The sequence below is a fragment of the Polyodon spathula genome, chromosome 4 (assembly GCF_017654505.1).
Source record: "Polyodon spathula isolate WHYD16114869_AA chromosome 4, ASM1765450v1, whole genome shotgun sequence".
NCBI lineage: Eukaryota > Metazoa > Chordata > Actinopteri > Acipenseriformes > Polyodontidae > Polyodon > Polyodon spathula.
In genome coordinates this window covers 19,728,644-19,745,401 of record NC_054537.1, presented here as the reverse complement: position 1 = coordinate 19,745,401, position 16,758 = coordinate 19,728,644, and the positions used below count along the sequence as shown (strand labels likewise).

The 16,758-nt window shown below is 39.7% G+C and overlaps 1 protein-coding gene across 14 annotated transcripts in view; it reads right to left on the bottom strand.

Moving 5' to 3' along the window:
* Positions 1-16,758, bottom strand: part of LOC121314291 (microtubule-associated protein 4-like) — a 129,670-nt gene that overhangs the window by 97,936 nt on the left and 14,976 nt on the right. For 13 of the 14 annotated variants that reach the window (XM_041247384.1, XM_041247378.1, XM_041247379.1 and 10 more), the window contains exon 2: positions 2,000-2,050. The gene's annotated coding sequence lies outside the window, so the exon portion shown is untranslated. Of the gene's footprint in view, positions 1-1,999; positions 2,051-13,390; positions 13,504-16,758 lie in introns of all 14 variants that reach the window. The other variant, XM_041247371.1, reaches the window with a different exon arrangement.

Genomic DNA, 16,758 nt, shown 5'->3' with positions numbered 1-16,758 from the left:
GTGTCTGAAAGGATCAACAACATGGCTAGGTAACCCTTTCTATACCCTCGCCAATCTCTGTGTGAAGAAGTTTTGATCTAAACTTAAAACTAGTTTCTGTCCTGTGCTTAAAGTGATGGTTAGGGTTAACTCTGTCAACTGCTTTTGAAATTTTTACAGACTTAATTTCATGTAGCCTTTAATTCTGGTTTGCTTCAGGCTAAGTGTGGTTTCATGTTTAGGAAACCCCAAGTGCACCGTAGCTCACATCTTGAATTGCTTGTTGTAGTCTGTACCTCAGCAGGACCTATTGAAATCAGCAGGAGAAACTACATTTGTTCTTTTTCAAGGTCTTCAGTTTCTCTCAGGATTTCTAAATTCCTGCAGAACAGACTTATTGTCTCAGCTGTACTCCTGCCAGGTACATCCTAAACCACGGAGAGAAACCAAGAGAAAAAGGACAGTCGATCCCGGCAGCAGCCATTGCCAAAACACACCTCCCAGCATGGTGAGGGCAGCAATAATAAAATATTAATCAACACAACAAATCCCAAAGCAAACCACACAGGAGCTTATATCATAAATAACAGCACAACCCCCTCTTCACAGCTGCTACACTGAAGCAATGCTGTGTATCACCCTCACCCAGCCTGCACTGTACCTGCACTGATCCCTTCCTGTCTCTCTCCCTCACCCAGCCTGTACCTGCATTGATCCCCCTCCCTGTCTCTCTCCCTCACCCAGCCTGTACTGTACCTGCACTGACCCCTCCATGTCTCTCTCCCTCCCCCAGCCTGTACTCTACCTGCAATGACCCCTCCATTCTCTCTTCTTCACCCAGCCTGTACTGTACCTGTACTGATCCCTCCCTGTCTCTCTCCCTCACCCAGCCTGTACCTTCACTGATCCCTTCCTGTCTCTCTCCTTCATCCAGCCTGTACTGTACCTGCACTGATCCCTCTCTGTCTCTCTCCCTCACCCAGCCTGTACCTCCACTGATCCCTCCCTGTGTCTCACCCAGCCTGTACTCTACCTGCACTGATCCCTCCATTCTCTCTTCTTCACCTAGCCTGTATTGTACCTGCACTGATCCCTCCCTGTCTCTCTCCCTCACCCAGCCTGTACTGTACCTGTACTGATCCCTCCCTGTCTCTCTCTCCCTCACCCAGCCTGTACTGTACCTGTATTGATCCCTCCGTCTCTCTCCCTCACCCAGCCTATACTGTACCTGCACTGATCCCTCCCTGTGTCTCACCCAGCCTGTACTGTACCAGCACTGATCCCTCCCTGTCTCTCTCCCTCACCCCTTGTTTGTGCAGCTACTATGTCTTTACGGAGGCTTGAATTAATTAATTAAACATTTTTTTTGTCCGATACACCATTAAAACAGTTTTTTTTAGGACAGTGCAGAGCCATGATTACGACTGAATCCCAGCCTGAGCTGTAGCCCTGCAGTTTATGTTCTGGGGGAACAAACTCTGTAGACATCTTTTAACATCTTAATCTAGCCAGTATCTGGCTGGCCATGTCCCTCTAGTGGCTGAAAAGGAAAACAGCAAGAAGAGACAGAAAACCGCATCCTGTAAAACCACACACAGTATAGAGCTACAGCAGCCTATTTTCATACAGTAGTGGGCAGGCTTATTTTCTGTCAACTGGTCTGCTTTTGCCTTTCATGAATTAACAGGTGTCAAGCCAAAGCTCTGACCTCGAGGAGGTGACAATCAGCTTGTATCTTACAGTAACCTATACTATAGATTTTAAATAGTTAAAATAATTGAACTATGTGTTGTGTTGTATTTCAAAACTACAACAAAAAAATATTATATATATATATATATATATATATATATATATATATATATATATATATATATATATATATATATATATTATACACACACACACACACACACACACACAGAAAGAAACACACACAGAGAGAGAGAGAGAGAGAGAGAGAGAGAGAGAGAGAGAGAGAGAGAGAGAGAGAGAGAGAGAGAGACACACACACACATACCTGAGCAGCAGCAATATGACTTCAGTTCTTCTAGTTTCTTCACAGGCTTATCTGTAAAACACAAACAAAAACAACAGCTTAATTACTTTATTGGTAGCAGTAGTGATAATGTGAGTATTCTTCAAAAATTAAAATGAATATTCAAATATTCAGTAACACTTTTTAAAATTTATTAAAATTGTCTAGAATTCCAATGTAACTATCACATGATTCCTTACTGATTTGAAATGAAATTCCTATTGAATTCAAAAGTCATAAGCATGAGTTCATGACGTCATATCATTTCCCTTAATACACAGGAAATAACCATGAATAGACACTTATTCTAAAGTGTTACCAAATATTCTTTATAGCTGGAAACAACTATAATTTGTACAGGGTAACAGAAAAAAAGAAATCTCTGAGAATTAAAATAAACCTGGAACCCTGTTTATTCCAAAAGTCACTGATGCATTGGTTTACTTTGTGTGATATCTTTTTGATAGTCATTTTTTTATTGTCTTATATGAACAAATACAAAACGTGGACATTTTTTTCCACCAAATACATTTCAAGCAGCGTTTGTTTGAATATTCAAATATTTGTTCCAGCACTCTCTCCATCTCTTTTTTACAAAACAAATCTATAAGCAGCAGCAATAAAAACTGGTTCAGCTTCACTTTCTAGTATAAATATTGCAATGGACTTCTTCACAGAGAAAAAATAAAGCCTACAAAACCACATACTACACGATTTATGAATGAGAGGCCATTTGACCCATCAGTGTTTGACCGGTTCCCAGCAGCTGACTGATCTCAAAACTTTGTAAAGTTGTGTCTTGAATGATCCAAGTGATTCTGCATCAACAGCATGGCTAGGTAACCCCTTTCATACCCTCACTACTTTCTGTGTTAAGTAGTATCTCCTATCCTCTGTTTTAAGTTTATTTGCACTTAATTTCCAACTGTACAATATACCCCTCACTCCACCAAATGATTCTTGGTGTTAGATTTCCTTCCCGACAGAACATAGTACCCTCGACTGGAGGGCCCGACAGTTCATTCCCAGGGTTAGGCGGACTTTGGACATCTAGAAAGGGGACTGAGCTACGGTACACTAAACCATTGACCCAGAAGGTTAACGGTGTGGCCCATGGATTGGAGGAGCGGATGCGTTCGTTAACCAAGGGGTCATAGTTGACGTTATAAAAAGGGGACTGTCACAAAGATGGCCGAGTGGGTGACGTCAGAACCAGGAAGGAATAAAATACACAAAGACAGTACAGATGAATTGAAATGATGAGGACGCTTGCTTGCGCCGGTTTTTTGCAAAATAAAAGGGTTGAACAAACAGAAACAGGACATGGCACTCTACGCCAAAATAAAAGGAGACAAACAAAAACGGACTATACTTAACAAAATGGTGCGCGGACAGACACACTGACAAACATGGTGAGTTTTGAATACACAAGTATCGTGCTGGTCCCACCAGCACGCAATAGCAATTGTTGTAAACGATTTCTCCTCCTCTCTCTCCCGTTCTCCACTCACCGAACACCCAACCTCGAGTGAATAAAACATGCATCTATATATACTGTTGTGCTGGGATTCAATTACTAATTAATTATTCACTTGAATCCCAGCATGTGAATTAATTATGCGCAACCTCGTGCTCACAAATTAACTACTTTAAATGCACGTGAAGTGATGTACAATCCCATGCCTAAATACAATTATACATTTCTAAACACACGTGAAACAGACCCATTTATATCCCGTGTACCAATGACTATACACCAACATTTAACACACCACACGCAACATATAACAGATAATATACAAAGGGGCGGGCACTTTGTCACAGGGACGTACAAGGTGATCTGTTCCTTTGTGAATGTTTAAATCGAACAACCAAGTGTTTTGTTTGTCATTATATACTGTTATATTATTATGTGGATGGCTAACACAATCCAGAGCTGTCGCCAAAGGCCAGCACTAAACCCGGATCGACAGCACTGCACTTAGTTGTCACGAAACAACTGTATTCACTATGAATACTAAAGCACACACTGTGGACTGGTGTTGCTGTTTGTGTATGGGTTACGTGCTCTTGCCACACTCTCCCACAACTTTTCCCCAGAAAATATACAAGATCACAACAGTCTGCTTGACCAGGACAAAAAACTGAACAGCAGCAGTAAGAGAGTTGGAATTAGATCCAGTTTATCTCTTCATAGCAATGACAGTGCTGCTGCCGCTGCAGAGATTGAGAACTCTGCTTCTTAATGACAGCAATCAGAAACCAGCAGCCAGCCCCCTTCTCCCTCCCCACCGCCGGATTGGATCATATTCCATTGACAGGAAAAAAGCCAGGAAGTGCAAGAAGCCAAGAAGTCTAAAAGAATGGCTTGCAAACAGACATTTCTTTAACCAAGTGCAGAAACAAATACTAGGTTTTAAAATGAAAATACATGTTTGCTAAAACATGTGTTTCTTTGAAAACCACACATTCGAGACCTACAGTACATAATGACTGGATGTGCACGGTGGTGAGTGTTTATAAAAACAATTTTTAAAAAGTCCATCGCAGGAAGCCCTGCCTTTTTATAAACTACTGCATCATGTACAGTATAAAACTGTACTGTATGTGTAAGCATTAGACTATAATATTGAATATGAAATAAACTGGCCAACATCGTACACAATCTACTGTGTAAAACACTAAGGCTAACACCTATATAATGTGTTTAACAGCCAACAAACCTTTATACTATAAGCTACTAACTCTCCTACGAGAAATGTGAATTTATCTCAGCCACTAACAGACAGAAGTGGTGTCAGGGATAAGAAAGAAGCTGAAGGATAATGAGTTGCATCTGTTCTTGTTTCCTACCGGATTTGCATTGCAGTGTTAATAAACTCCAGCCTTGCCAGCTGCTAGGCACATGCCGATGACTGGACACAGCTGCCAGTCCAACTCGCGACCAGCACTGAGGTTAGCAGCGTGTCTGGGAAAGGGGGGGGGGTCAGTGCTGGGGTTGGGAGTGTGTCTGGAGAGTGGAGCGAGGTCAGCGCTGGGGTTAGCAGTGTGTCTGGGGTAGGGGGAGGTCAGTGCTGGGTTTGGGAGTGTGTCGTGTTTCCTACTGTTCTCCTAGTCAGTGGAGTGCTAAGCTGTTTCATGTTCCCTGTGATGGAGGTAAAGCTAGTTTGCCTTTACTTGACTTGGCAGCACTTTGTCTTGCTCAGGGTAGTCTGGCTTCAGGGTAGTCTGCCTTCAGTTTAATCTGTCTGCAGTTCAAACAGGGGATCTAGGACTTGGGATGCTGCCCAGAGGGAAAGGGAGAGAGGCAGAGAGGAATTCCTGAGATTGGGAAAGCAAAAAAAAAACACTTGCCTAAAGTGCACTTTTCACTATCCAATTTATCTACAGTATGTGATTAATTATATTACATTTTTCCACCATCTATTCAGAAAATGCCTGATGCACGCTGATGGATCCAGAATGAGGCCACACAAAACAAAGGCTATACTTGTAATATAGTGCCTTGCAAAAGTATTCAGACCCTCACATTTTGTTGCTTTAAAGCTTGCAGTTATGACACTTTGAAGTAGGAATATGTGTTACATACACAACCTACTCCACACAATGAAAGCAAAAGCAAAAAGAAAGAAGTAAATAGTTAATTAATATGAAATAAAAATGGAAAAGTCATGATTGAGTATTCAAAACCTTTTCTGTGGCAAACCTAAACTAATTCAGGTGCACAAAATGGCCTTAACGTGCCACATAATTAGTTGAATGGCCTCTGTCTGTGTGCAATATTAGTAGTTCTCATGATTTCAGAATAAAAACACCTGTTTCAAGCAAAGACTCAACCATGAAGACCAAGGAGCTTTCAAAGCGAGTCAGGCATAAAGTTGTTGAAAAGCACAGATCAGGAGAAGGATACACAAAAATAGAGAAGTCTCTGAACATCCCTGTGAGGTCTACTCAATCATAAAGAAATGGAAGGTGCATTGTACCAGCCAGAAACTGCCTAAATCAGGCCGTCCCTCCAAACGGAGCAGACGGGCAAGGAGGAAACTGGTGAGGGGTGACACCGTGAGGCCAACTACAACTTTGAAAGAGCTGCAGAGTTCAATGGCTGAGATGGGAGAAAAGTTGCATCAGTCAACAATATCCAGAACATGTCACAAAAGTAGCCTGTATGGCAGGGTGGCAAGAAGGAAACCATTTCTAAAAATAAGCCATCTCAAAGCCCGCACAGAGATTGCAACAAAGCACCTGAGTGATCCTGCAAAAACGTGGCAAAATTTGTTGCAGTCAGACGAGACCAAATTGGAACTTTTTGGTCTAAATGCCAAGCGTTACGTTTGGGGCAGACCCAACACAGCACATCTCCCAGTCAACACCATCCCTACAGTCAAGCATGGTGGTGGAAAGTGAATGTCCTTGAGTGGCCCAGTGAAAGTCCTGATTTGAATCCTATTGAGAATCTGCGGAAAGACTTGAAAACTGCTGTCCATAAGCGATCCCCAAGCAACTTCAGAGAGCTTGAGCAAATCTGTCAATAAAAATCGGCACAAACTGCACCAAGCCGGTGTGCAAAGTTGGTAGACTTACTCAAAAACGGCTGTAATTGCTGCCAAAGGTGCTTCCACCAAATATTGAGTTAACAGGTCTGAATACTTATGCAATCAACATATCTCAGATTTTTCTCTTTAGTTTTTGCTGACATTTACTGTAACTTCTTACCCTTAGCAGTCTTCAGTTTGAGCATTCAAGTTTTGAATAAAATATTAAGTTTAAAAAAATGTGTATTCATCATTTTATAATTTCAGAAGGGTCTGAATACTTTTGCAAGGCACTGTGTATATGTGTATATATATTATATACATTTGCTTTTTGGTTAGTGATATCATCATTAAACTTGGCCTCAGCGTTTGAGGAATAGGGAATACAGAGTACTGTACCTGCCAAGCAGATAGAGCACCCAGCACAAGCAGAACACACAAGCAGAAACAGAAGAAAAGGCAGGGATACTGTTTGTGCGCAATGACATCATCAGCCAGTGCAGACCACAGATACTGCTCCATCTGCAAGAGCAGTCCGGGAACACAGAATAATGAAGTACCAAGTGAATATCTGCACGCAGTCCAGCAGCACCACAACCATCAATATACGACTATGGAAGAAAAGGGTGGGTTGTGTATATAGAATATCTTCGGTATATCACTGCAGAATGAAGGCTTGCAGAGCGTAGCTCTCACAGGGAGCTCACAGAGGGTAGTGCTGGGTGCGCAACTCGTAATTTACATCGTGCTTCATTCACCCTCAACACCCCTACCACGTGACCATAAACAGGGTGTGGGAGGGGAAGAACACTGAACATATTGACTATGCTGTGAGAATGAATTGGTGATCCATGGCCAATATCCCACGAACCTTAGGTTTAGGGTTAGGTTACTGTTATGAAATAAACTTATTTTTAGTACCTAAATTCATCACGCATATCATGTGACCGGGCTGTAGCATATAATGATGATGTCTGTTACAAGTTGCAGACAAAGCACTACCCTGTGAAAGCTACGCTGTGCGAGTCTGCGTTCTGCAGCAATACCCCTCTCGCTGTTTTCACTGCGATGACCGAGCTCAGCAATGTCTGATGACAAAACGTAAAAAACATTCTCTATCATCCACCAGCACTACAATTAAAACAAAACCGAGCAAGGAATATTTTACCTGTTGACATACAGGTAAAATATGTATCTATCAATAAACAAGCCATATTAAAACATTTTGTACACGTTATTGTTTGTGTTTATTTAGCAGTTCCCTTTAATAAGCTGCATGTTGGAATTATAGGCACTTGTCACAAGGACAGTGGAGTGGTGACGTCAGAACAAGGAAGTAACAGAGACGACTGATAAAATGATATGAAGGCACTTTCTTGCGCCGGTTTATTTCAAATAAAAAGGTTGTACAAAACAGAAAACACAGACTGAAGAAACAAAACGGTGCATTGGCCAAAGTAAACAGACAGACAAACAAAGTGGACGAACAGAAAACAAGTACCGTGCTGGAGCTTCCAGTATGAAATAGCAATTGTTATTTAAATATATCTCCTTCTCTCTCACCCGTTCTCCACTCACGAACACACAACCCTGAGTGAGTGAAACATGCATGCTTTTATGCAGCTGTACCGAGACTCGATCGTTAATCAATCATTCAACTGGAATCTCGGTACAACTGCATGTGAATTAAATTAGTATATAGTGTCCACACACTATACTTTTTAATCTGCACGTGGAGTGATGTGCAATCCTCGTGCTGAAATACAAATATACATTTTAAATCACTCGTGTTACACACCAACATTAACACATTACATGGAAAATACAACACAAATAAATAGCAGAGGGGTGGGGCACTCTGCCACAGTACTACTGTACAGCATTGTGCAGATATGCCACTGGTACTTTGCTCGGCAGTTATGCGCCCCTGAGTGTTTGCCTTCTAATTATTTGTATAACGCTATTTAAGGGTCTTGTACTCAATAAGCTTTATTGATAAACCACGAAGTGAGTTGAGAAGTGCAATGTATACTATCTCGATCAATATATCTATATCTACCAAAGATAGATAGATAGACAGACAGACCGACAGATACATAGATAGTACCCTTGTGGTTGCATTTATAAAAAGTCATTTTGATTCCATGCTCATGACTGCTAAGGATGGGATCATTTTACATTTATGTTATTTTCAATGTTTGTCCCCTCTCTTTCTGACAGTAGTTACTCAGGGGAGAGGTATGGTAGAGGATAGGGGTGGGTGATACGTGGCTCTCCCTGGCCACAGCAGGGTTCTGATTACGTGTCTCGGATAAAGATTTAATCCATCTCTTTAGCCAGCAGGGCTGCCAGGCTTTACTCTTCTAGAACCAGCATCTTCAAAAGCTTTAGCCTAATCTGAACAGAAACAAAAAAGATCAAATGTAACATTTTTGTGACCAGCTCATCAAACCTTTTTATTGTCCAGGATCTGGGAAAAGAAATGTGCAGGGCTTTTCATACTGATCCTTATTTATTGATCTATATTTGTTGATTTAACCAGGAGATTTACCTATTGAGACCTAGGCCTAATTTACAGGGGGTCCCGGAAAACAATAAAACGACAATTGCAACGTACAAACAACACAATCAAAACATTGCGACTTCTGTTTTTTCATAAAATATTTTTAGTAATTTAAGTGAAAGTCTTATAAAATCTTAGTTAGCATTAGTATTGTAATTTGCCAAAAAATTACATGTAGAGTACACACACACACACACACACACACACACACATCGTCGAATCGGGTACTGTAGCGCACGCGAGCGTGTGCTGGGAGGGAGTTACTGTAACTCAAATGTGCTGTGTAAATGACACCCGAGTCAGGATTGTAAATATATTGCCATTATGCAACAAATAAATAAACTAGAAGATCGGGGGAATTATACATTTAATATACTGTATTTATAGTTAAGAACTTTTGATGGAACGAATATATAGAACGGTATAACGCATTAAAAAAAAAAACTAAAACAAAAAAAAAAACAGTTGAACACCATCCCAATAACAGTGAATATGGCCCTCAGTCTCTTAATGCAGTGTTTTGTAAAGTAAAAAGCTTTGAGCGTTTGTTAAACATTTGTGTGACAAGCAAGCTCCGCTCATCTCATTTCTGTTTTACAATAATCACATTTCACACTCTGATGACTTGGAGGTGGCATTTTAATAATAATAATTTAAATTTAAACAAAATATGACTAAAAAGAACTGCTGCAAAATAGCAGAAAGGCATCTTTGTTTTTTTTTTACCCCCAAGGCAAACACTAAAACTAAAACAAAAGTATTTTACTACATTTTTTTAAAAATAGAAAATATCCTGTTTTATGAAGATATTGCACCAACTTGCCTGTTTCATAATTAATAGCACCTTTATGCTTTGTAAAACCACATCAATGGATTAAGGAGTACATACAGAAGAAAAACCAAACAGATTTATTTTTTGAGGCTGATTTAAAATGAAAATGTGTCTGATAAGTTTAAATGAAAAGAGTTTCATCTACTAAAACCTGGATTTACAGCCATATGTTCTGAATGCTACAGTACAATATGAATGATGCCCCTTATTTACAGACCTTCAGTAATACCCAGCAAAATAGAAACAAAAACAAAAAGTGCCCTGTTGCACTACGCTAATCGAGGACTGCCAAGTGCTGATGTTACTGCAAGCCGATGCAGCTGTCACCACTGTAAATGTTTGCTGGGATAAAATGTGGTCTAATTAATTTAGGTAGACTCCTGCCTTCCTATAGTAGTTATGCAACAAGGCTCCCATTGTCAGATAGGTGTTGCAATAAAACACCATCTGTCCTGGTTAAACACAATGAACCCTCAATACAGCTGTCCCTTATCGCCCCACTGCAGTGCTAGAGTGAAACATCTATCTTCCACTATGTCAAAACACAACAATACTGTATTGAGACCATTCAGAACCAGGTCCTAATCTACTGAACTACCACTTGGTTCAGTGAGACTTCAGAAGTTGGGTCTTTAAAATGGGTTTCAATTTCTAACACGCCCCGACAGACTGAGGGACCATCTTCACAGCACCAGTTAGGGGTGTCTTACAAATGTTTACCAAGCTATTTTTCCCATGGTTATACAATTAATTTGCTAGGCAGGGGTATAGATTGTGATTGTTGTTGTGGGGTTAGGACCCTATAACACTAAAATACTGCTTCTCACTAGCCCTATGATGGTATAAACACTATCATATTGAAGTGTCATTCTGGGACCGTGATCGGGCACTGGGCCACCATACCAGTACAGCTTGATAATGCAAATCATTGGATAAGGGAGGTGTTGAACTTCACTGCTTGCTTGTTTTTTGTTTTTTTTCTTCGTGTGACATCACTGAGACGGGAATTACATTTTCAGCAAGTAGAAACCAAACATGACACAAGAACTTCTTTACAGCTAAGAAAAAAAAAAAAAAAACAGGAAAACACTGCAAATATATTACATTATATCGCATTATAGTTATATTACAACATTTATTCTGTCTCGTGTGTTTTAACATTTTATATATATATATATATATATAAACAAGTACCGTGCTGGAGCTTCCAGTATGAAATAGCAATTGTTATTTAAATATATCTCCTCCTCTCTCACCCGTTCTCCACTCACAAACACACAACCCTGAGTGAGTGAAACATGCATGCTTTTATGCAGCTGTACCGAGACTCGATTGTTAATCAATCATTCAACTGGAATCTCGGTACAACTGCAGGTGAATTAAATTAGTATATAGTGTCCACACACTATATACTTTTTAATCTGCACGTGGAGTGATGTGCAATCCTCGTGCCGAAATACAAATATACATTTTAAATCACTCGTGTTACACACCAACATTAACACATTACATGGAAAATACAACACAAATAAATAGCAGAGGGGTGGGGCACTCTGCCACAGTACTACTGTACAGCATTGTGCAGATATGCCACTGGTACTCTGTGCAGATATGCCACTGGTACTTTGCTCGGCAGTTATGCGCCCCTGAGTGTTTGCCTTCTAATTATTTGTATAACGTTATTTAAGGGTCTTGTACTCAATAAGCTTTATTGATAAACCATGAAGTGAGTTGAGAAGTGCAATGTATACTATCTCGATCAATATATCTATATCTACCAAAGATAGATAGATAGACAGACAGACCGACAGATACATAGATAGTACCCTTGTGGTTGCATTTATAAAAAGTCATTTTGATTCCATGCTCATGACTGCTAAGGATGGGATCATTTTACATTTATGTTATTTTCAATGTATGTCCCCTCTCTTTCTGACAGTATTTACTCAGGGGAGTGGTATGGTAGAGGATAGGGGTGGGTGATACGTGGCTCTCCCTGGCCACAGCAGGGTTCTGATTACGTGTCTCGGATAAAGATTTAATCCATCTCTTTAGCCAGCAGGGCTGCCAGGCTTTACTCTTCTAGAACCAGCATCTTCAAAATGTATATATATATATATATATATATATATATATATATATATATATATATATTTTTTTTTTTCTTTAAAAAAAAAGAAAAAATTATATTTAAGTATCTTTGAAACACGTGCATATATTATGATAAAATATTAACCTAGACATCAACATGGTACCACTGACTATTTCGTCAGCGAAATGGACCTTCACATCTAGAGTCCCGAATTAATTGGCCGAATTTAAGATTCTTGAAACTTTTTGGTGTGACACGTGTGAGGCTGTCTTCACTCAGGCTACGATAAATAATAATAATAATAATAATAATAATAATAATAATAATAATAATACACAACATTGAAAAACAAAATAAATAAATAATTAACAAGGTGCTACTGTGAAAATTGGATTTTTATAAGAAGAGTCAAATATAGCCCAAAAAACACCTGGTCCTTAGGGAGTATCCCGCTGAAAAATGCTTGGTCCTGAAAGGGTTAAAAAGACTAGCAACATCAAAAGTGCAATCTCCCACTTTAACTTATTTTATTATTTTTTTTATGTGCAACTGGGGCAAAGTGCCCGCCCCTGTGTGTATTTTCTGTGCGTGTGGTGTGTTAAATGTTGGTGTATAGGTCATTGGTACACAGGATATAAACAGGTCTGTAACATGAGTGTTTAAAATGTATGTTTGTATTTAGGCACAAGGATTGCACAGACCCGTTTATATCCCGTGTACCAATGACTATACACCAACATTAACACTCAACACACAACACAAAATACACGCAGGCCGGGCACTTTGCCACAGCAATATGTAGGAATGCGCTGCACGCCAGCACACACCTTTTAAGCTAGTGTGAGAGGGTCAGTCTGATCGAATATGAAAGACTACACATGTGAGGAATGTGGAGACGCAGGTACAAAAAACACAGAACTGAATTGTTGAATGAAGATTTAAAAAATGGTAAAACGTCTGAACTTGGAAACGGTAGTGTGGCACATGTGCCCCGTTAACTTTAAGACGAGAACAAACAGGTCGAGAATTAAACAAACAAACAAAAAAGTAATAGGAAATTAAAAAGATTGACATATCAAGCTGATAAAGGTTTGTTTGTAAACTGTGCAGCCTCCATTAAACCAACATAGACTTTGTTGGCATAGTATGAAGCCTTAGTTTCTAGTCATGTCAAATATCAGATTTGTTCTCTAGTTTGTCTGCTGCATCTAGCACTAGTAGTACTGCAGAGTCTACATCTCATGCGAAATAACACAAAGAAAATATGTCTGTGTTTTGGGAAAACATGGAAAGAGTCTTCAAAAGAGGAGGAGGAAGAAGAGACTCATACTGTACATAAGTTTGAACATACTGTAGTGATCTTGGTTAATGCAGGCAGCCGCATCACACAGGGTGAGGCAATCCACACAGGCGTAGGACGGATGTGAACCCGGGACCTCTCGCACGAAAGCATAGCAACGATACCTTTGCACAAAAGAGCCGATACATTTTTTCATTTAACAAAGATTGAATTAGCAAAACAAAGCACATACAAATAAAATAACCAACAGTGTCATATTAATTAATTGTGCAATGTGAATGTTGTTTCCTGAAGCAATTGTATATGCCAGGTTTCAGATCGATCTTGTGTTAAATGTTAAAAGTTAGTCAATGCATAACACATTTTACAATGCTATAACATATACTCACTGTATTTCGTACACTTTGGTAAAAAAGACAATCTTACATAGAAAACGTTGGTTGTTTAAAAAAAAAAAAAAAAAAAAGTTATATAATGTCCTAACTCTGCTGTACGGTTACTGACTCAGGTATATAACTGTACAGTTTGACCTTCATCACCAACATTGCTTGTTAGCTCAAAACTGATTGGTACATTCACTGTGTCCACGGAAGCATAAAGCCTGGAAACGAAACGCCCTCAGAGAAGGAATGTTTTACTCTGCTTACACATGTAATGAATTGAGGAAATAGCAGCTATTTCACTGGAACAGAATTAAATTTGGAATACCATTGACTGGAACATACAAACACTCTCAAAACTAGTTTGGTTGTTTTTTTCTTTTTGAAATAACTATTTTAGGCAGCTAATCTGGCAAAGTAGACGGCAATTTAGCCGACTGCTGGCTAGAAATGAGAAGGCTACAACTGTTGAAGATCTTGTGAGAATTAGTGCAGAGGGCCCTTCCCTTGAAAAGTTTGATCCACAACCAAAAGGAAACAAAGACCAAATGGCCATGTGATGTAGACATTGTAATTGCTGGTGACACTCACATTGTAAACAAGAAGAAAGATTTGACCGTTGTATAAAGTTCACAGGCTTAAGTTAAGGCCAATTAGTTCAGAGGCTGAGTTAAGGAACACATTGCCAAAAGGCAGAACTGCAGGGAATTTGAAGTTCACTTTTAAAAGAACCAAAGATGTAAAATGACAGCATGAAGAATAAGAACGCTTACAGCAGCCGCATTCGAGGACAAGTGCAGTGTCAGAGCAAGTGCAGTGCCATTGGCTCCCAGTGCAAAAAGTTGGTCTGGAGCCCTACTACAGTTTACCATGCTTTACTATACCTATCCAGGTTTTTACAATGCTTACCAATGCTTTCACTATGTTTCATTACACCTTGTCATTACTCTTTTACTGCAGGGAACCATGGGAGAAGCATGGGAAAACTGCAAAAATCAGGAATGGAATTAAGACTCCTGTTGCATAGCAGCTTCACCCATTCCAGGAGCTTGATTAGCCACAATGTAACAAGCTCAGATATGTCTTATTAAACTCCTTGTTAATGAAGTAATACATTCCCCACATTAACCCTCTACAGTACAGTGAAGGGTGAAAGTCCTGAGACACCATCACTCTCATTTGCATCACTGCTCCTTGTATCCCATCCTATCTTACTGTCTGTGTGTTGATACACCTGTTTAAGCCTTTTCTATTACAATTTACACATGAGAGTGACCAGCACTGATGTTTTTAATAGTAACATTTAAAAAACTTTACCTAAACATTTAACCATTGTCATAGATACTGTATGCATGTCAAATACTGTATGCAGGGATTACACAGTAGGATATGCGCAGTGTCATTTATTCTGAGTCTTTCCATAAATCAGGGCGGGAAATAAGACATTGCATAGCAGTTTATCCCATTCCTGGTTTTACTAGGAGCTTTATAAGAAACACCTGAACTTAACACTGTACCTATACACTGTGGCTCATCAAGCTCATAGTAAAACCTAGAATGTGCTCCATCACTGCACAAGTACAGACTATTCTACATCCTCTTCACAGGTAATTTCTTCCCCAGGGTGACAATAACAGCTGCCACAACTGTATCTCACAGGGACAGGGTGTTTGAACAGGAGAGCTCTGGACTTTGAACCACTGAGCCAGTGTGGAACAGAACAGAGGAGAGGGCACGACCATAGAATTGAGCAATCAGGAATTTACATTAACCAACACAGAAAAGGTGTGTAAATCTGAAATGGCTGCTGGTCAAACTTCTCATGTTTTAGATTTCAATCAAGGAGATTAAACAGACACTTTCATAGGAAACCTAGCAGTACCAGGGCTGACAGTTGTTTTTGTTTTGTTTTTCTTTTCTTCCCATTATTTAATGCTCTTTCAAAATAAATAAATTAAATATTCTTATTTTTTGTACACTATACAGTAGGGACCATGTCCTTACTGCCTCAATAGTGATACTGAGCACCAGTGGCAGTAAATCTCATGGAACTATTATTATCCCCATACATCCCTGGCTGTATAATAAATCCAGTTTTTGCTGCAGCTTCCAAGGTTTAAAATGCGTACCAGGGGTGAAGGACAATCTCTTACCTCACCCCTAGCCTTTGGAAATCCTCACAAGACAAGCAGTCTGTCCCTGTTTTTCTTTTATCTTGTTTCTCTTTGAAAAGACATTTCTTGGTACATTGCCTTAAGGTTGGCTGTTTAAAGTCAATTCACGAGTAACAACTAAGATGTTTCCAATTCATTGAAACTATTTTAGTTTTTAATCATAACGACTCTGCTAAAATGTGTTCAGTGTTTTGAGAGGACTTGGTCTTGAAAGGTGCTATGTAAGTGCAATGTTGTTGTTGCACCAAGAAACTGATGTCCTAACTGTGAGAAAATTTCAATTACGTTCAGGAGACAGCATGTAGACACATAGAGATGCCCACATCAGACAACCAGAACCCTCCACTGACAGTACAAAGTGTGACAAGAACTATAGCGGGTAAATCAAGATGAACTGATACTGGCATGTACTGTTGTCACAACACAGTACAATCACGTTTAGAAACACTGAGCACTTCCCTATTAACTATATGAAGAACATAACATAATAATAACATTTACAAATGAAAGGAGGCTGTTCGGTTCCAAACAGCTGGCTGATCTCAAAACCCTGTTAAGTCGGGTCTTGAAGGATGATTCAGTATCAACAGCATGGCTACCCTCACCACTCCACCCTTTACTGTGTATTATTCAGGCTCAGCACATTCATAGCAAAGGCCTAAAGAATACAGTCTACCCCTGGTCTTGTATCTGTTTTTTTTTTTTCTTAAACAGGCTACATGATCACAGGAGATTGAGCACCTACCTAACACTCTTCCACAACATGCTGCTAACCCAGATGTCTCAGAGAACCACAATCACAATGTGAAGATTTGAGACAGGAGCCGTGCTCAGGGATCACAGTGCACTTCAGGGTTTTAACATG